The sequence below is a fragment of the Osmerus mordax genome, chromosome 17 (assembly GCF_038355195.1).
Source record: "Osmerus mordax isolate fOsmMor3 chromosome 17, fOsmMor3.pri, whole genome shotgun sequence".
NCBI classification, from domain to species: Eukaryota; Metazoa; Chordata; class Actinopteri; order Osmeriformes; family Osmeridae; genus Osmerus; species Osmerus mordax.
The window spans coordinates 14,837,498-14,855,066 of record NC_090066.1 but is presented as its reverse complement, the minus strand read 5'-3'; the positions used below and the strand labels follow the sequence as shown (position 1 = coordinate 14,855,066).

Below are 17,569 nucleotides of genomic sequence, written 5' to 3'. Positions count from 1 at the left end.
GCACAGCGCTGCGCTCTCACCTCAGATATTTAAAAGGGACAAGTTTATGCAGTACGTCCCGTGTCGCGCATTTCTTTGACCAGTCAGCGGTCAGCAGTGCTTTGGCGTGACCTTTGAGAAAACGCACCGTCAACCACTTCCTTGAGTAGACTCTACTTTGGAGACGCCAAAGCTTTGCCGAAACCCGGGATCGAACCAGGGACCTTTACATCTTCAGTCTAACGCTCTCCCAACTGAGCTATTTCGGCACGGAGACCTCTGTCTTCAGTAGCATGTCGAAGCCTAGCCACAAACGCGGGGAAGGAAGGAAAAGACCTCCAAAAAGCTCTCAATGGCCCGTAAGGAGATCGAACCCGTGACCTTGGCGTTAATAGCACCACGCTCTGACCAACTGAGCTAACAGGCCAATGACGCCAAGTGAAGCAACGGAAACGTGGTGTCCTCGGCGCCACCTCGTGTCGGCGTGAAACAACCGGTCGTGTTTGGCCCACGCCACCAGGTGCTTTTTTCGCTGCAAATTCAAGTGGATGTCAAGAACGCAACGAAACGGAAGCTAGCAGCATTCCGAGACTCCAAGGTGCACTGCTGAAATGGTACGGCGTTCGCTTATCATGCAAGAGGTAGCGGGATAGACGCCAGCATTGTCCAATACCGTCTTCTTTTTTTTTTGTCTTTTGGCAGTTTCCCCTAAAGTACAGCTCCGCTGCACGTTCTGCAGTCTATCTCCCAACGCAGACAGCACCCCCTCGATGCAGCTGGTCGTCATCTTCATCGCGACACAAGCCACTCTCTCCTGTCGTCCTTTTAGCGGCAAGCACAGGAACGTCTCCAAATCCTCAATCGGCGGGGGCGTTTTGCGGCTTGACATTTCATCCAATGGAGGGAAAACACGGGCCACTGGTGCACAGCGCTGCGCTCTCACCTCAGATATTTAAAAGGGACAAGTTTATGCAGTACGTCCCGTGTCGCGCATTTCTTTGACCAGTCAGCAGTCAGCAGTGCTTTGGCGTGACCTTTGAGAAAACGCACCGTCAACCACTTCTTTGAGTAGACCCTACTTTGGAAACGGCAAAGCTTTGCCGAAACCCAGGATCGAACCAGGGACCTTTAGATCTACAGTCTAACACTCTCCCAACAGAGCTATTTCGGCACGGAGACCTCTGTCTTCAGTAGCAAGTCGAAGCCTGGCCACAAACGTGGGGAAGGAAGGAAAATACCTCCAAAAAGCTCTCAGTGGCCCGTAAGGAGATCGAACCCGTGACCTAGGCGTTATTAGCACCACGCTCTGACCAACTGAGCTAACAGGCCAATGACGGCATGTGAAGCAACGGAAACGTGGTGTCCTCGGCGCCACCTCGTGTCGGCGTGAAACAACCGGTCGTGTTTGGCCCACGCCACCAGGTGCTTTTTTCGCTGCAAATTCAAGTGGATGTCAAGAACGCAACGAAACGGAAGCTAGCAGCATTCCGAGACTCCAAGGTGCACTGCCGAAATGGTACGGCGTTCGCTTATCATGCAAGAGGTAGCGGGATAGACGCCAGCATTGTCCAATACCGTCTTCTTTTTTTTTTGTCTTTTGGCAGTTTCCCCTAAAGTACAGCTCCGCTGCACGTTCTGCAGTCTATCTCCCAACGCAGACAGCACCCCCTCGATGCAGCTGGTCGTCATCTTCATCGCGACACAAGCCACTCTCTCCTGTCGTCCTTTTAGCGGCAAGCACAGGAACGTCTCCAAATCCTCAATCGGGGGCGTTTTGCGGCTTGACATTTCATCCAATGGAGGAAAAACACGGCCCACTGGTGCACAGCGCTGCGCTCTCACCTCAGATATATAAAAGGGACAAGTTTATGCAGTATGTCCTGTGTCGCGCATTTCTTTGACCAGTCAGCTGTCAGCAGTGCTTTGGCGTGACCTTTGAGAAAAAGCACCGTCAACCACTTCCTTGAGTAGACCCTACTTTGGAAACGGCAAAGCTTTGCCGAAACCCAGGATCGAACCAGGGACCTTTAGATCTACAGTCTAACACTCTCCCAACAGAGCTATTTCGGCACGGAGACCTCTGTCTTCAGTAGCATCTCGAAGCCTAGCCACAAACGCGGGGAAGGAAGGAAAAGACCTCCAAAAAGCTCTCAGTGGCCCGTAAGGGGATCGAACCCGTGACCTTGGCGTTATTAGCACCACGCTCTGACCAACTGAGCTAACAGGCCAATGACTGCATGTGAAGCAACGGAAAAGGGGTGTCCTCGGCGCCACCTCGTGTCGGCGTGAAACAACCGGTCGTGTTTGGCCCACGCCACCAGGCGCTTTTTTTGCTGGAAATTCAAGTGGATGTCAAGAACGCAACGAAACGGGAGCTAGCAGCATTCCGAGACTCCAAGGTGCACTGCCGAAATGGTACGGCGTTCGATTATCATGCAAGAGGTAGCGGGATAGACGCCAGCATTGTCCAATACCGTCTTCTTTTTTTTGTTGTCTTTTGGCAGTTTCCCCTAAAGTACAGCTCGGCTGCACGTTCTGCAGTCTATCTCCCAACGCAGACAGCACCCCCTCGATGCAGCTGGTCGTCATCTTCATCGCGACACAAGCCACTCTCTCCTGTCGTCCTTTTAGCGGCAAGCACAGGAACGTCTCCAAATCCTCAATCGGGGGCGTTTTGCGGCTTGACATTTCAACCAATGGAGGGAAAACACGGCCCACTGGTGCACAGCGCTGCGCTCTCACCTCAGATATTTAAAAGGGACAAGTTTATGCAGTACGTCCCGTGTCGCGCATTTCTTTGACCAGTCAGCAGTCAGCAGTGCTTTGGCGTGACCTTTGAGAAAACGCACCGTCAACCACTTCTTTGAGTAGACTCTACTTTGGAGACGCCAAAGCTTTGCCGAAACCCGGGAACGAACCAGGGACCTTTAGATCTTCAGTCTAACGCTCTCCCAACTGAGATATTTCGGCACGGAGACCTCTGTCTTCAGTAGCATGTCGAAGCCTGGCCACAAACGCGGGGAAGGAAGGAAAAGACCTCCAAAAAGCTCTCAGTGGCCCGTAAGGGGATCGAACCCGTGACCTTGGCGTTATTAGCACCACGCTCTGACCAACTGAGCTAACAGGCCAATGACGGCATGTGAAGCAACGGAAACAGGGTGTCCTCGCCGCCACCTCGTGTCGGCGTGAAACAACCGGTCGTGTTTGGCCCACGCCACCAGGCGCTTTTTTCGCTGCAAATTCAAGTGGATGTCAAGAAAGCAACGAAACGGGAGCTAGCAGCATTCCGAGACTCCAAGGTGCACTGCCGAAATGGTACGGCGTTCGCTTATCATGCAACAGGTAGCGGGATAGACGCCAGCATTGTCCAATACCGTCTTCTTCTTTTTCGTCTTTCGGCAGTTTCCCCTAAAGTACAGCTCCGCTGCACGTTCTGCAGTCTATCTCCCAACGCAGACAGCACCCCCTCGATGCAGCTGGTCGTCATCTTCATCGCGACACAAGCCACTCTCTCCTGTCGTCCTTTTAGCGGCAAGCACAGGAATGTCTCCAAATCCTCAATCTGCGGGGGCGTTTTGCGGCTTGACATTTCATCCAATGGAGGGAAAACACGGCCCACTGGTGCACAGCGCTGCGCTCTCACCTCAGATATTTAAAAGGGACAAGTTTATGCAGTACGTCCCGTGTCGCGCATTTCTTTGACCAGTCAGCGGTCAGCAGTGCTTTGGCGTGACCTTTGAGAAAACGCACCGTCAGCCACTTCCTTGAGTAGACGCTACTTTGGAAACGGCAAAGCTTTGCCGAAACCCGGGATCGAACCAGGGACCTTTAGATCTTCAGTCTAACACTCTCCCAACAGAGCTTTTTCGGCACGGAGACCTCCGTCTTCAGTAGCATGTCGAAGCCTAGCCACAAACGCGGGGAAGGAAGGAAAAGACCTCCAAAAAGCTCTCAATGGCCCGTAAGGAGATCGAACCCGTGACCTTGGCGTTATTAGCACCACGCTCTGACCAACTGAGCTAACAGGCCAATGACTGCATGTGAAGGAACGGAAACGGGGTGTCCTCGGCGCCACCTCGTGTCGGCGTGAAACAACCGGTCGTGTTTGGCCCACGCCACCAGGCGCTTTTTTCGCTGCAAATTCAAGTGGATGTCAAGAAAGCAACGAAACGGGAGCCAGCAGCATTCCGAGACTCCAAGGTCCACTGCTGAAATGGTACGGCGTTCGCTTATCATGCAAGAGGTAGCGGGATAGACGCCAGCATTGTCCAATACCGTCTTCCTTTTCGTCTTTTGGCAGTTTCCCCTAAAGTACAGCTCCGCTGCACGTTCTGCAGTCTATCTCCCAACGCAGACAGCACCCCCTCGATGCAGCTGGTCGTCATCTTCATCGCGACACAAGCCACTCTCTCCTGTCGTCCTTTTAGCGGCAAGCACAGGAACGTCTCCAAATCCTCAATCGGCGGGGGCGTTTTGCGGCTTGACATTTCATCCAATGGAGGGAAAACACGGGCCACTGGTGCACAGCGCTGCGCTCTCACCTCAGATATTTAAAAGGGACAAGTTTATGCAGTACGTCCCGTGTCGCGCATTTCTTTGACCAGTCAGCAGTCAGCAGTGCTTTGGCGTGACCTTTGAGAAAACGCACCGTCAACCACTTCCTTGAGTAGACTCTACTTTGGAGACGCCAAAGCTTTGCCGAAACCCGGGATCGAACCAGGGACCTTTAGATCTTCAGTCTAACGCTCTCCCAACTGAGCTATTTCGGCACAGAGACCTCTGTCTTCAGTAGCATGTCGAAGTCTGGCCACAAACTCGGGGAAGGAAGGAAAAGACCTCCAAAAAGCTCTCAATGGCCCGTAAGGAGATCGAACCCGTGACCTTGGCGTTAATAGCACCACGCTCTGACCAACTGAGCTAACAGGCCAATGACGCCAAGTGAAGCAACGGAAACGTGGTGTCCTCGGCGCCACCTCGTGTCGGCGTGAAACAACCGGTCGTGTTTGGCCCACGCCACCAGGTGCTTTTTTCGCTGCAAATTCAAGTGGATGTCAAGAACGCAACGAAACGGAAGCTAGCAGCATTCCGAGACTCCAAGGTGCACTGCTGAAATGGTACGGCGTTCGCTTATCATGCAAGAGGTAGCGGGATAGACGCCAGCATTGTCCAATACCGTCTTCTTTTTTTTTTGTCTTTTGGCAGTTTCCCCTAAAGTACAGCTCCGCTGCACGTTCTGCAGTCTATCTCCCAACGCAGACAGCACCCCCTCGATGCAGCTGGTCGTCATCTTCATCGCGACACAAGCCACTCTCTCCTGTCGTCCTTTTAGCGGCAAGCACAGGAACGTCTCCAAATCCTCAATCGGCGGGGGCGTTTTGCGGCTTGACATTTCATCCAATGGAGGGAAAACACGGGCCACTGGTGCACAGCGCTGCGCTCTCACCTCAGATATTTAAAAGGGACAAGTTTATGCAGTACGTCCCGTGTCGCGCATTTCTTTGACCAGTCAGCAGTCAGCAGTGCTTTGGCGTGACCTTTGAGAAAACGCACCGTCAACCACTTCTTTGAGTAGACCCTACTTTGGAAACGGCAAAGCTTTGCCGAAACCCAGGATCGAACCAGGGACCTTTAGATCCACAGTCTAACACTCTCCCAACAGAGCTATTTCGGCACGGAGACCTCTGTCTTCAGTAGCAAGTCGAAGCCTGGCCACAAACGTGGGGAAGGAAGGAAAATACCTCCAAAAAGCTCTCAGTGGCCCGTAAGGAGATCGAACCCGTGACCTAGGCGTTATTAGCACCACGCTCTGACCAACTGAGCTAACAGGCCAATGACGGCATGTGAAGCAACGGAAACGTGGTGTCCTCGGCGCCACCTCGTGTCGGCGTGAAACAACCGGTCGTGTTTGGCCCACGCCACCAGGTGCTTTTTTCGCTGCAAATTCAAGTGGATGTCAAGAACGCAACGAAACGGAAGCTAGCAGCATTCCGAGACTCCAAGGTGCACTGCCGAAATGGTACGGCGTTCGCTTATCATGCAAGAGGTAGCGGGATAGACGCCAGCATTGTCCAATACCGTCTTCTTTTTTTTTTGTCTTTTGGCAGTTTCCCCTAAAGTACAGCTCCGCTGCACGTTCTGCAGTCTATCTCCCAACGCAGACAGCACCCCCTCGATGCAGCTGGTCGTCATCTTCATCGCGACACAAGCCACTCTCTCCTGTCGTCCTTTTAGCGGCAAGCACAGGAACGTCTCCAAATCCTCAATCGGGGGCGTTTTGCGGCTTGACATTTCATCCAATGGAGGAAAAACACGGCCCACTGGTGCACAGCGCTGCGCTCTCACCTCAGATATATAAAAGGGACAAGTTTATGCAGTATGTCCTGTGTCGCGCATTTCTTTGACCAGTCAGCTGTCAGCAGTGCTTTGGCGTGACCTTTGAGAAAAAGCACCGTCAACCACTTCCTTGAGTAGACCCTACTTTGGAAACGGCAAAGCTTTGCCGAAACCCAGGATCGAACCAGGGACCTTTAGATCTACAGTCTAACACTCTCCCAACAGAGCTATTTCGGCACGGAGACCTCTGTCTTCAGTAGCATCTCGAAGCCTAGCCACAAACGCGGGGAAGGAAGGAAAAGACCTCCAAAAAGCTCTCAGTGGCCCGTAAGGGGATCGAACCCGTGACCTTGGCGTTATTAGCACCACGCTCTGACCAACTGAGCTAACAGGCCAATGACTGCATGTGAAGCAACGGAAAAGGGGTGTCCTCGGCGCCACCTCGTGTCGGCGTGAAACAACCGGTCGTGTTTGGCCCACGCCACCAGGCGCTTTTTTTGCTGGAAATTCAAGTGGATGTCAAGAACGCAACGAAACGGGAGCTAGCAGCATTCCGAGACTCCAAGGTGCACTGCCGAAATGGTACGGCGTTCGATTATCATGCAAGAGGTAGCGGGATAGACGCCAGCATTGTCCAATACCGTCTTCTTTTTTTTGTTGTCTTTTGGCAGTTTCCCCTAAAGTACAGCTCGGCTGCACGTTCTGCAGTCTATCTCCCAACGCAGACAGCACCCCCTCGATGCAGCTGGTCGTCATCTTCATCGCGACACAAGCCACTCTCTCCTGTCGTCCTTTTAGCGGCAAGCACAGGAACGTCTCCAAATCCTCAATCGGGGGCGTTTTGCGGCTTGACATTTCAACCAATGGAGGGAAAACACGGCCCACTGGTGCACAGCGCTGCGCTCTCACCTCAGATATTTAAAAGGGACAAGTTTATGCAGTACGTCCCGTGTCGCGCATTTCTTTGACCAGTCAGCAGTCAGCAGTGCTTTGGCGTGACCTTTGAGAAAACGCACCGTCAACCACTTCTTTGAGTAGACTCTACTTTGGAGACGCCAAAGCTTTGCCGAAACCCGGGAACGAACCAGGGACCTTTAGATCTTCAGTCTAACGCTCTCCCAACTGAGATATTTCGGCACGGAGACCTCTGTCTTCAGTAGCATGTCGAAGACTGGCCACAAACGCGGGGAAGGAAGGAAAAGACCTCCAAAAAGCTCTCAGTGGCCCGTAAGGGGATCGAACCCGTGACCTTGGCGTTATTAGCACCACGCTCTGACCAACTGAGCTAACAGGCCAATGACGGCATGTGAAGCAACGGAAACAGGGTGTCCTCGCCGCCACCTCGTGTCGGCGTGAAACAACCGGTCGTGTTTGGCCCACGCCACCAGGCGCTTTTTTCGCTGCAAATTCAAGTGGATGTCAAGAAAGCAACGAAACGGGAGCTAGCAGCATTCCGAGACTCCAAGGTGCACTGCCGAAATGGTACGGCGTTCGCTTATCATGCAACAGGTAGCGGGATAGACGCCAGCATTGTCCAATACCGTCTTCTTCTTTTTCGTCTTTCGGCAGTTTCCCCTAAAGTACAGCTCCGCTGCACGTTCTGCAGTCTATCTCCCAACGCAGACAGCACCCCCTCGATGCAGCTGGTCGTCATCTTCATCGCGACACAAGCCACTCTCTCCTGTCGTCCTTTTAGCGGCAAGCACAGGAATGTCTCCAAATCCTCAATCTGCGGGGGCGTTTTGCGGCTTGACATTTCATCCAATGGAGGGAAAACACGGCCCACTGGTGCACAGCGCTGCGCTCTCACCTCAGATATTTAAAAGGGACAAGTTTATGCAGTACGTCCCGTGTCGCGCATTTCTTTGACCAGTCAGCGGTCAGCAGTGCTTTGGCGTGACCTTTGAGAAAACGCACCGTCAGCCACTTCCTTGAGTAGACGCTACTTTGGAAACGGCAAAGCTTTGCCGAAACCCGGGATCGAACCAGGGACCTTTAGATCTTCAGTCTAACACTCTCCCAACAGAGCTTTTTCGGCACGGAGACCTCCGTCTTCAGTAGCATGTCGAAGCCTAGCCACAAACGCGGGGAAGGAAGGAAAAGACCTCCAAAAAGCTCTCAATGGCCCGTAAGGAGATCGAACCTGTGACCTTGGCGTTATTAGCACCACGCTCTGACCAACTGAGCTAACAGGCCAATGACGCCATGTGAAGCAACGGAAACGTGGTGTCCTCGGCGCCACCTCGTGTCGGCGTGAAACAACCGGTCGTGTTTGGCCCACGCCACCAGGCGCTTTTTTCGCTGCAAATTCAAGTGGATGTCAAGAACGCAACGAAACGGGAGCTAGCAGCATTCCGAGACTCCAAGGTGCACTGCCGAAATGGTACGGCGTTCGCTTATCATGCAAGAGGTAGCGGGATAGACGCCAGCATTGTCCAATACCGTCTTCTTTTTTTTTCGTCTTTTGGCAGTTTCCCCTAAAGTACAGCTCCGCTGCACGTTCTGCAGTCTATCTCCCAACGCAGACAGCACCCCCTCGATGCAGCTGGTCGTCATCTTCATCGCGACACAAGCCACTCTCTCCTGTCGTCCTTTTAGCGGCAAGCACAGGAACGTCTCCAAATCCTCAATCGGCGGGGGCGTTTTGCGGCTTGACATTTCATCCAATGGAGGGAAAACACGGGCCACTGGTGCACAGCGCTGCGCTCTCACCTCAGATATTTAAAAGGGACAAGTTTATGCAGTACGTCCCGTGTCGCGCATTTCTTTGACCAGTCAGCGGTCAGCAGTGCTTTGGCGTGACCTTTGAGAAAACACACCGTCAACCACTTCCTTGAGTAGACTCTACTTTGGAGACGGCAAAGCTTTGCCGAAACCCGGGATCGAACCAGGGACCTTTAGATCTTCAGTCTAACGCTCTCCCAACTGAGCTAATTCGGCAGAGACACCTCTGTCTTCAGTAGCATGTCGAAGCCTGGTCACAAACGCGGGGAAGGAAGGAAAAGACCTCCAAAAAGCTCTCAGTGGCCCGTAAGGGGATCGAACCCGTGACCTTGGCGTTATTAGCACCACGCTCTGACCAACTGAGCTAACAGGCCAATGACTGCATGTGAAGGAACGGAAACGGGGTGTCCTCGGCGCCACCTCGTGTCGGCGTGAAACAACCGGTCGTGTTTGGCCCACGCCACCAGGCGCTTTTTTCGCTGCAAATTCAAGTGGATGTCAAGAAAGCAACGAAACGGGAGCCAGCAGCATTCCGAGACTCCAAGGTCCACTGCTGAAATGGTACGGCGTTCGCTTATCATGCAAGAGGTAGCGGGATAGACGCCAGCATTGTCCAATACCGTCTTCCTTTTCGTCTTTTGGCAGTTTCCCCTAAAGTACAGCTCCGCTGCACGTTCTGCAGTCTATCTCCCAACGCAGACAGCACCCCCTCGATGCAGCTGGTCGTCATCTTCATCGCGACACAAGCCACTCTCTCCTGTCGTCCTTTTAGCGGCAAGCACAGGAACGTCTCCAAATCCTCAATCGGCGGGGGCGTTTTGCGGCTTGACATTTCATCCAATGGAGGGAAAACACGGGCCACTGGTGCACAGCGCTGCGCTCTCACCTCAGATATTTAAAAGGGACAAGTTTATGCAGTACGTCCCGTGTCGCGCATTTCTTTGACCAGTCAGCAGTCAGCAGTGCTTTGGCGTGACCTTTGAGAAAACGCACCGTCAACCACTTCCTTGAGTAGACTCTACTTTGGAGACGCCAAAGCTTTGCCGAAACCCGGGATCGAACCAGGGACCTTTAGATCTTCAGTCTAACGCTCTCCCAACTGAGCTATTTCGGCACAGAGACCTCTGTCTTCAGTAGCATGTCGAAGTCTGGCCACAAACTCGGGGAAGGAAGGAAAAGACCTCCAAAAAGCTCTCAGTGGCCCGTAAGGGGATCGAACCCGTGACCTTGGCGTTATTAGCACCACGCTCTGACCAACTGAGCTAACAGGCCAATGACGGCATGTGAAGCAACGGAAACGGGGTGTCCTCGGCGCCACCTCGTGTCGGCGTGAAACAACCGGTCGTGTTTGGCCCACGCCACCAGGCGCTTTTTTCGCTGCAAATTCAAGTGGATGTCAAGAACGCAACGAAACGGGAGCTAGCAGCATTCCGAGACTCCAAGGTGCACTGCCGAAATGGTACGGCGTTCGCTTATCATGCAAGAGGTAGCGGGATAGACGCCAGCATTGTCCAATACCGTCTTCTTTTTTTTTTGTCTTTTGGCAGTTTCCCCTAAAGTACAGCTCCGCTGCACGTTCTGCAGTCTATCTCCCAACGCAGACAGCACCCCCTCGATGCAGCTGGTCGTCATCTTCATCGCGACACAAGCCACTCTCTCCTGTCGTCCTTTTAGCGGCAAGCACAGGAACGTCTCCAAATCCTCAATCGGCGGGGGCGTTTTGCGGCTTGACATTTCATCCAATGGAGGGAAAACACGGGCCACTGGTGCACAGCGCTGCGCTCTCACCTCAGATATTTAAAAGGGACAAGTTTATGCAGTACGTCCCGTGTCGCGCATTTCTTTGACCAGTCAGCGGTCAGCAGTGCTTTGGCGTGACCTTTGAGAAAACACACCGTCAACCACTTCCTTGAGTAGACTCTACTTTGGAGACGGCAAAGCTTTGCCGAAACCCGGGATCGAACCAGGGACCTTTAGATCTTCAGTCTAACGCTCTCCCAACTGAGCTATTTCGGCACAGAGACCTCTGTCTTCAGTAGCATGTCGAAGTCTGGCCACAAACTCGGGGAAGGAAGGAAAAGACCTCCAAAAAGCTCTCAGTGGCCCGTAAGGGGATCGAACCCGTGACCTTGGCGTTATTAGCACCACGCTCTGACCAACTGAGCTAACAGGCCAATGACGGCATGTGAAGCAACGGAAACGGGGTGTCCTCGGCGCCACCTCGTGTCGGCGTGAAACAACCGGTCGTGTTTGGCCCACGCCACCAGGCGCTTTTTTCGCTGCAAATTCAAGTGGATGTCAAGAACGCAACGAAACGGGAGCTAGCAGCATTCCGAGACTCCAAGGTGCACTGCCGAAATGGTACGGCGTTCGCTTATCATGTAAGAGGTAGCGGGATAGACGCCAGCATTGTCCAATACCGTCTTCTTTTTTTTTTGTCTTTTGGCAGTTTCCCCTAAAGTACAGCTCCGCTGCACGTTCTGCAGTCTATCTCCCAACGCAGACAGCACCCCCTCGATGCAGCTGGTCGTCATCTTCATCGCGACACAAGCCACTCTCTCCTGTCGTCCTTTTAGCGGCAAGCACAGGAACGTCTCCAAATCCTCAATCGGCGGGGGCGTTTTGCGGCTTGACATTTCATCCAATGGAGGGAAAACACGGGCCACTGGTGCACAGCGCTGCGCTCTCACCTCAGATATTTAAAAGGGACAAGTTTATGCAGTACGTCCCGTGTCGCGCATTTCTTTGACCAGTCAGCGGTCAGCAGTGCTTTGGCGTGACCTTTGAGAAAACACACCGTCAACCACTTCCTTGAGTAGACTCTACTTTGGAGACGGCAAAGCTTTGCCGAAACCCGGGATCGAACCAGGGACCTTTAGATCTTCAGTCTAACGCTCTCCCAACTGAGCTATTTCGGCACAGAGACCTCTGTCTTCAGTAGCATGTCGAAGTCTGGCCACAAACTCGGGGAAGGAAGGAAAAGACCTCCAAAAAGCTCTCAGTGGCCCGTAAGGGGATCGAACCCGTGACCTTGGCGTTATTAGCACCACGCTCTGACCAACTGAGCTAACAGGCCAATGACGGCATGTGAAGCAACGGAAACGGGGTGTCCTCGGCGCCACCTCGTGTCGGCGTGAAACAACCGGTCGTGTTTGGCCCACGCCACCAGGCGCTTTTTTCGCTGCAAATTCAAGTGGATGTCAAGAACGCAACGAAACGGGAGCTAGCAGCATTCCGAGACTCCAAGGTGCACTGCCGAAATGGTACGGCGTTCGCTTATCATGCAAGAGGTAGCGGGATAGACGCCAGCATTGTCCAATACCGTCTTCTTTTTTTTTTGTCTTTTGGCAGTTTCCCCTAAAGTACAGCTCCGCTGCACGTTCTGCAGTCTATCTCCCAACGCAGACAGCACCCCCTCGATGCAGCTGGTCGTCATCTTCATCGCGACACAAGCCACTCTCTCCTGTCGTCCTTTTAGCGGCAAGCACAGGAACGTCTCCAAATCCTCAATCGGCGGGGGCGTTTTGCGGCTTGACATTTCATCCAATGGAGGGAAAACACGGGCCACTGGTGCACAGCGCTGCGCTCTCACCTCAGATATTTAAAAGGGACAAGTTTATGCAGTACGTCCCGTGTCGCGCATTTCTTTGACCAGTCAGCGGTCAGCAGTGCTTTGGCGTGACCTTTGAGAAAACACACCGTCAACCACTTCCTTGAGTAGACTCTACTTTGGAGACGGCAAAGCTTTGCCGAAACCCGGGATCGAACCAGGGACCTTTAGATCTTCAGTCTAACGCTCTCCCAACTGAGCTATTTCGGCACAGAGACCTCTGTCTTCAGTAGCATGTCGAAGTCTGGCCACAAACTCGGGGAAGGAAGGAAAAGACCTCCAAAAAGCTCTCAGTGGCCCGTAAGGGGATCGAACCCGTGACCTTGGCGTTATTAGCACCACGCTCTGACCAACTGAGCTAACAGGCCAATGACGGCATGTGAAGCAACGGAAACGGGGTGTCCTCGGCGCCACCTCGTGTCGGCGTGAAACAACCGGTCGTGTTTGGCCCACGCCACCAGGCGCTTTTTTCGCTGCAAATTCAAGTGGATGTCAAGAACGCAACGAAACGGGAGCTAGCAGCATTCCGAGACTCCAAGGTGCACTGCCGAAATGGTACGGCGTTCGCTTATCATGCAAGAGGTAGCGGGATAGACGCCAGCATTGTCCAATACCGTCTTCTTTTTTTTTTGTCTTTTGGCAGTTTCCCCTAAAGTACAGCTCCGCTGCACGTTCTGCAGTCTATCTCCCAACGCAGACAGCACCCCCTCGATGCAGCTGGTCGTCATCTTCATCGCGACACAAGCCACTCTCTCCTGTCGTCCTTTTAGCGGCAAGCACAGGAACGTCTCCAAATCCTCAATCGGCGGGGGCGTTTTGCGGCTTGACATTTCATCCAATGGAGGGAAAACACGGGCCACTGGTGCACAGCGCTGCGCTCTCACCTCAGATATTTAAAAGGGACAAGTTTATGCAGTACGTCCCGTGTCGCGCATTTCTTTGACCAGTCAGCGGTCAGCAGTGCTTTGGCGTGACCTTTGAGAAAACACACCGTCAACCACTTCCTTGAGTAGACTCTACTTTGGAGACGGCAAAGCTTTGCCGAAACCCGGGATCGAACCAGGGACCTTTAGATCTTCAGTCTAACGCTCTCCCAACTGAGCTATTTCGGCACAGAGACCTCTGTCTTCAGTAGCATGTCGAAGTCTGGCCACAAACTCGGGGAAGGAAGGAAAAGACCTCCAAAAAGCTCTCAGTGGCCCGTAAGGGGATCGAACCCGTGACCTTGGCGTTATTAGCACCACGCTCTGACCAACTGAGCTAACAGGCCAATGACGGCATGTGAAGCAACGGAAACGGGGTGTCCTCGGCGCCACCTCGTGTCGGCGTGAAACAACCGGTCGTGTTTGGCCCACGCCACCAGGCGCTTTTTTCGCTGCAAATTCAAGTGGATGTCAAGAACGCAACGAAACGGGAGCTAGCAGCATTCCGAGACTCCAAGGTGCACTGCCGAAATGGTACGGCGTTCGCTTATCATGCAAGAGGTAGCGGGATAGACGCCAGCATTGTCCAATACCGTCTTCTTTTTTTTTTGTCTTTTGGCAGTTTCCCCTAAAGTACAGCTCCGCTGCACGTTCTGCAGTCTATCTCCCAACGCAGACAGCACCCCCTCGATGCAGCTGGTCGTCATCTTCATCGCGACACAAGCCACTCTCTCCTGTCGTCCTTTTAGCGGCAAGCACAGGAACGTCTCCAAATCCTCAATCGGCGGGGGCGTTTTGCGGCTTGACATTTCATCCAATGGAGGGAAAACACGGGCCACTGGTGCACAGCGCTGCGCTCTCACCGCAGATATTTAAAAGGGACAAGTTTATGCAGTACGTCCCGTGTCGCGCATTTCTTTGACCAGTCAGCGGTCAGCAGTGCTTTGGCGTGACCTTTGAGAAAACACACCGTCAACCACTTCCTTGAGTAGACTCTACTTTGGAGACGGCAAAGCTTTGCCGAAACCCGGGATAGAACCAGGGACCTTTAGATCTTCAGTCTAACGCTCTCCCAACTGAGCTATTTCGGCAGAGACACCTCTGTCTTCAGTAGCATGTCGAAGCCTGGTCACAAACGCGGGGAAGGAAGGAAAATACCTCCAAATAGCTCTCAATAGCCCGTAAGGGGATCGAACCCGTGACCTTGGCGTTATTAGCACCACGCTCTGACCAACTGAGCTAACAGGCCAATGACTGCATGTGAAGGAACGGAAACGGGGTGTCCTCGGCGCCACCTCGTGTCGGCGTGAAACAACCGGTCGTGTTTGGCCCACGCCACCAGGCGCTTTTTTCGCTGCAAATTCAAGTGGATGTCAAGAACGCAACGAAACGGGAGCTAGCAGCATTCCGAGACTCCAAGGTGCACTGCCGAAATGGTACGGCGTTCGCTTATCATGCAAGAGGTAGCGGGATAGACGCCAGCATTGTCCAATACCGTCTTCCTTTTCGTCTTTTGGCAGTTTCCCCTAAAGTACAGCTCCGCTGCACGTTCTGCAGTCTATCTCCCAACGCAGACAGCACCCCCTCGATGCAGCTGGTCGTCATCTTCATCGCGACACAAGCCACTCTCTCCTGTCGTCCTTTTAGCGGCAAGCACAGGAACGTCTCCAAATCCTCAATCGGCGGGGGCGTTTTGCGGCTTGACATTTCATCCAATGGAGGGAAAACACGGCCCACTGGTGCACAGCGCTGCGCTCTCACCTCAGATATTTAAAAGGGACAAGTTTATGCAGTACGTCCCGTGTCGCGCATTTCTTTGACCAGTCAGCGGTCAGCAGTGCTTTGGCGTGACCTTTGAGAAAACGCACCGTCAACCACTTCCTTGAGTAGACTCTACTTTGGAGACGCCAAAGCTTTGCCGAAACCCGGGATCAAACAAGGGACCTTCAGATCTTCAGTCTAACGCTCTCCCAACTGAGCTATTTCGGCACAGAGACCACTGTCTTCAGTAGCATGGCGAAGCCTGGCCACAAACGCGTGGAAGGAAGGAAAAGACCTCCAAAAAGCTCTCAATGGCCCGTAAGGGGATCGAACCCGTGAACTTGGCGTTATTAGCACCACGCTCTGACCAACCGAGCTAACAGGCCAATGACGCCTTGTGAAGCAACGGAAACGTGGTGTCCTCGGCGCCACCTCGTGTCAGCGTGAAACAACCGTTCGTGTTTGGCCCACGCCACCAGGCGCTTTTTTCGCTGCAAATTCAAGTGGATGTCAAGAACGCAACGAAACGGGAGCTAGCAGCATTCCGAGACTCCAAGGTGCACTGCCGAAATGGTACGGCGTTCGCTTATCATGCAAGAGGTAGCGGGATAGACGCCAGCATTGTCCAATACCGTCTTCCTTTTCGTCTTTTGGCAGTTTCCCCTAAAGTACAGCTCCGCTGCACGTTCTGCAGTCTATCTCCCAACGCAGACAGCACCCCCTCGATGCAGCTGGTCGTCATCTTCATCGCGACACAAGCCACTCTCTCCTGTCGTCCTTTTAGCGGCAAGCACAGGAACGTCTCCAAATCCTCAATCGGCGGGGGCGTTTTGCGGCTTGACATTTCATCCAATGGAGGGAAAACACGGGCCACTGGTGCACAGCGCTGCGCTCTCACCTCAGATATTTAAAAGGGACAAGTTTATGCAGTACGTCCCGTGTCGCGCATTTCTTTGACCAGTCAGCGGTCAGCAGTGCTTTGGCGTGACCTTTGAGAAAACGCACCGTCAACCACTTCCTTGAGCAGACTCTACTTTGGAGACGGCAAAGTTTTGACGAAACCCTGGATCGAACCAGGGACCTTTAGATCTTCAGTCTAACACTCTCCCAACTGAGCTACTTCAGCACGGAGACCTCTGTCTTCAGTAGCATGTCGAAGTCTAGCCACAAACGCGGGGAAGGAAGGAAAAGACCTCCAAAAAGCTCTCAATGGCCCGTAAGGAGATCGAACCCGTGACCTTGGCGTTATTAGCACCACGCTCTGACCAACTGAGCTAACAGGCCAATGACGGCATGTGAAGCAACGGAAACGGGGTGTCCTCGGCGCCACCTCGTGTTGGCGTGAAACAACCGGTCGTGTTTGGCCCACGCCACCAGGCGCTTTTTTCGCTGCAAATTCAAGTGGATGTCAAGAACGCAACGAAACGGGAGCTAGCAGCATTCCGAGACTCCAAGGTGCACTGCCGAAATGGTACGGCGTTCGCTTATCATGCAAGAGGTAGCGGGATAGACGCCAGCATTGTCCAATACCGTCTTCTTTTTTTTTTGTCTTTTGGCAGTTTCCCCTAAAGTACAGCTCCGCTGCACGTTCTGCAGTCTATCTCCCAACGCAGACAGCACCCCCTCGATGCAGCTGGTCGTCATCTTCATCGCGACACAAGCCACTCTCTCCTGTCGTCCTTTTAGCGGCAAGCACAGGAACGTCTCCAAATCCTCAATCGGCGGGGGCGTTTTGCGGCTTGACATTTCATCCAATGGAGGGAAAACACGGGCCACTGGTGCACAGCGCTGCGCTCTCACCTCAGATATTTAAAAGGGACAAGTTTATGCAGTACGTCCCGTGTCGCGCATTTCTTTGACCAGTCAGCGGTCAGCAGTGCTTTGGCGTGACCTTTGAGAAAACACACCGTCAACCACTTCCTTGAGTAGACTCTACTTTGGAGACGGCAAAGCTTTGCCGAAACCCGGGATAGAACCAGGGACCTTTAGATCTTCAGTCTAACGCTCTCCCAACTGAGCTATTTCGGCAGAGACACCTCTGTCTTCAGTAGCATGTCGAAGCCTGGTCACAAACGCGGGGAAGGAAGGAAAATACCTCCAAAAAGCTCTCAGTGGCCCGTAAGGGGATCGAACCCGTGACCTTGGCGTTATTAGCACCACGCTCTGACCAACTGAGCTAACAGGCCAATGACTGCATGTGAAGGAACGGAAACGGGGTGTCCTCGGCGCCACCTCGTGT

General features: G+C 53.2%; 24 non-coding genes across 24 annotated transcripts; all 24 read right to left on the bottom strand.

The window, feature by feature from the left end:
• Positions 1–175: 175 nt before the first annotated feature.
• On the bottom strand, positions 176–248 carry trnaf-gaa (transfer RNA phenylalanine (anticodon GAA)). Its single transcript has one exon. It is a non-coding gene; the product is annotated as a tRNA-Phe (tRNA).
• An 84-nt stretch (positions 249–332) lies between these two features.
• Positions 333–406, bottom strand: trnan-auu (transfer RNA asparagine (anticodon AUU)). The gene has a single exon. It is a non-coding gene; the product is annotated as a tRNA-Asn (tRNA).
• A 1,727-nt stretch (positions 407–2,133) lies between these two features.
• trnai-aau (transfer RNA isoleucine (anticodon AAU)) lies at positions 2,134–2,207 on the bottom strand. Its single transcript has one exon. It is a non-coding gene; the product is annotated as a tRNA-Ile (tRNA).
• Positions 2,208–3,033: 826 nt separating this feature from the next.
• Positions 3,034–3,107, bottom strand: trnai-aau (transfer RNA isoleucine (anticodon AAU)). Its single transcript has one exon. It is a non-coding gene; the product is annotated as a tRNA-Ile (tRNA).
• Positions 3,108–4,675: 1,568 nt separating this feature from the next.
• trnaf-gaa (transfer RNA phenylalanine (anticodon GAA)) lies at positions 4,676–4,748 on the bottom strand. The gene has a single exon. It is a non-coding gene; the product is annotated as a tRNA-Phe (tRNA).
• Positions 4,749–4,832: 84 nt separating this feature from the next.
• On the bottom strand, positions 4,833–4,906 carry trnan-auu (transfer RNA asparagine (anticodon AUU)). The gene has a single exon. It is a non-coding gene; the product is annotated as a tRNA-Asn (tRNA).
• A 671-nt stretch (positions 4,907–5,577) lies between these two features.
• Positions 5,578–5,650, bottom strand: trnah-gug (transfer RNA histidin (anticodon GUG)). The gene has a single exon. It is a non-coding gene; the product is annotated as a tRNA-His (tRNA).
• Positions 5,651–6,633: 983 nt separating this feature from the next.
• trnai-aau (transfer RNA isoleucine (anticodon AAU)) lies at positions 6,634–6,707 on the bottom strand. Its single transcript has one exon. It is a non-coding gene; the product is annotated as a tRNA-Ile (tRNA).
• Positions 6,708–7,533: 826 nt separating this feature from the next.
• Positions 7,534–7,607, bottom strand: trnai-aau (transfer RNA isoleucine (anticodon AAU)). The gene has a single exon. It is a non-coding gene; the product is annotated as a tRNA-Ile (tRNA).
• Positions 7,608–9,179: 1,572 nt separating this feature from the next.
• trnaf-gaa (transfer RNA phenylalanine (anticodon GAA)) lies at positions 9,180–9,252 on the bottom strand. The gene has a single exon. It is a non-coding gene; the product is annotated as a tRNA-Phe (tRNA).
• Positions 9,253–9,336: 84 nt separating this feature from the next.
• On the bottom strand, positions 9,337–9,410 carry trnai-aau (transfer RNA isoleucine (anticodon AAU)). Its single transcript has one exon. It is a non-coding gene; the product is annotated as a tRNA-Ile (tRNA).
• Positions 9,411–10,077: 667 nt separating this feature from the next.
• Positions 10,078–10,150, bottom strand: trnaf-gaa (transfer RNA phenylalanine (anticodon GAA)). The gene has a single exon. It is a non-coding gene; the product is annotated as a tRNA-Phe (tRNA).
• Positions 10,151–10,234: 84 nt separating this feature from the next.
• trnai-aau (transfer RNA isoleucine (anticodon AAU)) lies at positions 10,235–10,308 on the bottom strand. The gene has a single exon. It is a non-coding gene; the product is annotated as a tRNA-Ile (tRNA).
• A 671-nt stretch (positions 10,309–10,979) lies between these two features.
• trnaf-gaa (transfer RNA phenylalanine (anticodon GAA)) lies at positions 10,980–11,052 on the bottom strand. Its single transcript has one exon. It is a non-coding gene; the product is annotated as a tRNA-Phe (tRNA).
• Positions 11,053–11,136: 84 nt separating this feature from the next.
• On the bottom strand, positions 11,137–11,210 carry trnai-aau (transfer RNA isoleucine (anticodon AAU)). Its single transcript has one exon. It is a non-coding gene; the product is annotated as a tRNA-Ile (tRNA).
• Positions 11,211–11,881: 671 nt separating this feature from the next.
• Positions 11,882–11,954, bottom strand: trnaf-gaa (transfer RNA phenylalanine (anticodon GAA)). The gene has a single exon. It is a non-coding gene; the product is annotated as a tRNA-Phe (tRNA).
• Positions 11,955–12,038: 84 nt separating this feature from the next.
• On the bottom strand, positions 12,039–12,112 carry trnai-aau (transfer RNA isoleucine (anticodon AAU)). Its single transcript has one exon. It is a non-coding gene; the product is annotated as a tRNA-Ile (tRNA).
• Positions 12,113–12,783: 671 nt separating this feature from the next.
• On the bottom strand, positions 12,784–12,856 carry trnaf-gaa (transfer RNA phenylalanine (anticodon GAA)). Its single transcript has one exon. It is a non-coding gene; the product is annotated as a tRNA-Phe (tRNA).
• An 84-nt stretch (positions 12,857–12,940) lies between these two features.
• trnai-aau (transfer RNA isoleucine (anticodon AAU)) lies at positions 12,941–13,014 on the bottom strand. The gene has a single exon. It is a non-coding gene; the product is annotated as a tRNA-Ile (tRNA).
• A 671-nt stretch (positions 13,015–13,685) lies between these two features.
• On the bottom strand, positions 13,686–13,758 carry trnaf-gaa (transfer RNA phenylalanine (anticodon GAA)). Its single transcript has one exon. It is a non-coding gene; the product is annotated as a tRNA-Phe (tRNA).
• Positions 13,759–13,842: 84 nt separating this feature from the next.
• trnai-aau (transfer RNA isoleucine (anticodon AAU)) lies at positions 13,843–13,916 on the bottom strand. Its single transcript has one exon. It is a non-coding gene; the product is annotated as a tRNA-Ile (tRNA).
• A 671-nt stretch (positions 13,917–14,587) lies between these two features.
• Positions 14,588–14,660, bottom strand: trnaf-gaa (transfer RNA phenylalanine (anticodon GAA)). The gene has a single exon. It is a non-coding gene; the product is annotated as a tRNA-Phe (tRNA).
• Positions 14,661–17,285: 2,625 nt separating this feature from the next.
• Positions 17,286–17,358, bottom strand: trnaf-gaa (transfer RNA phenylalanine (anticodon GAA)). The gene has a single exon. It is a non-coding gene; the product is annotated as a tRNA-Phe (tRNA).
• Positions 17,359–17,442: 84 nt separating this feature from the next.
• On the bottom strand, positions 17,443–17,516 carry trnai-aau (transfer RNA isoleucine (anticodon AAU)). The gene has a single exon. It is a non-coding gene; the product is annotated as a tRNA-Ile (tRNA).
• Between the last annotated feature and the right edge of the window lie 53 nt (positions 17,517–17,569).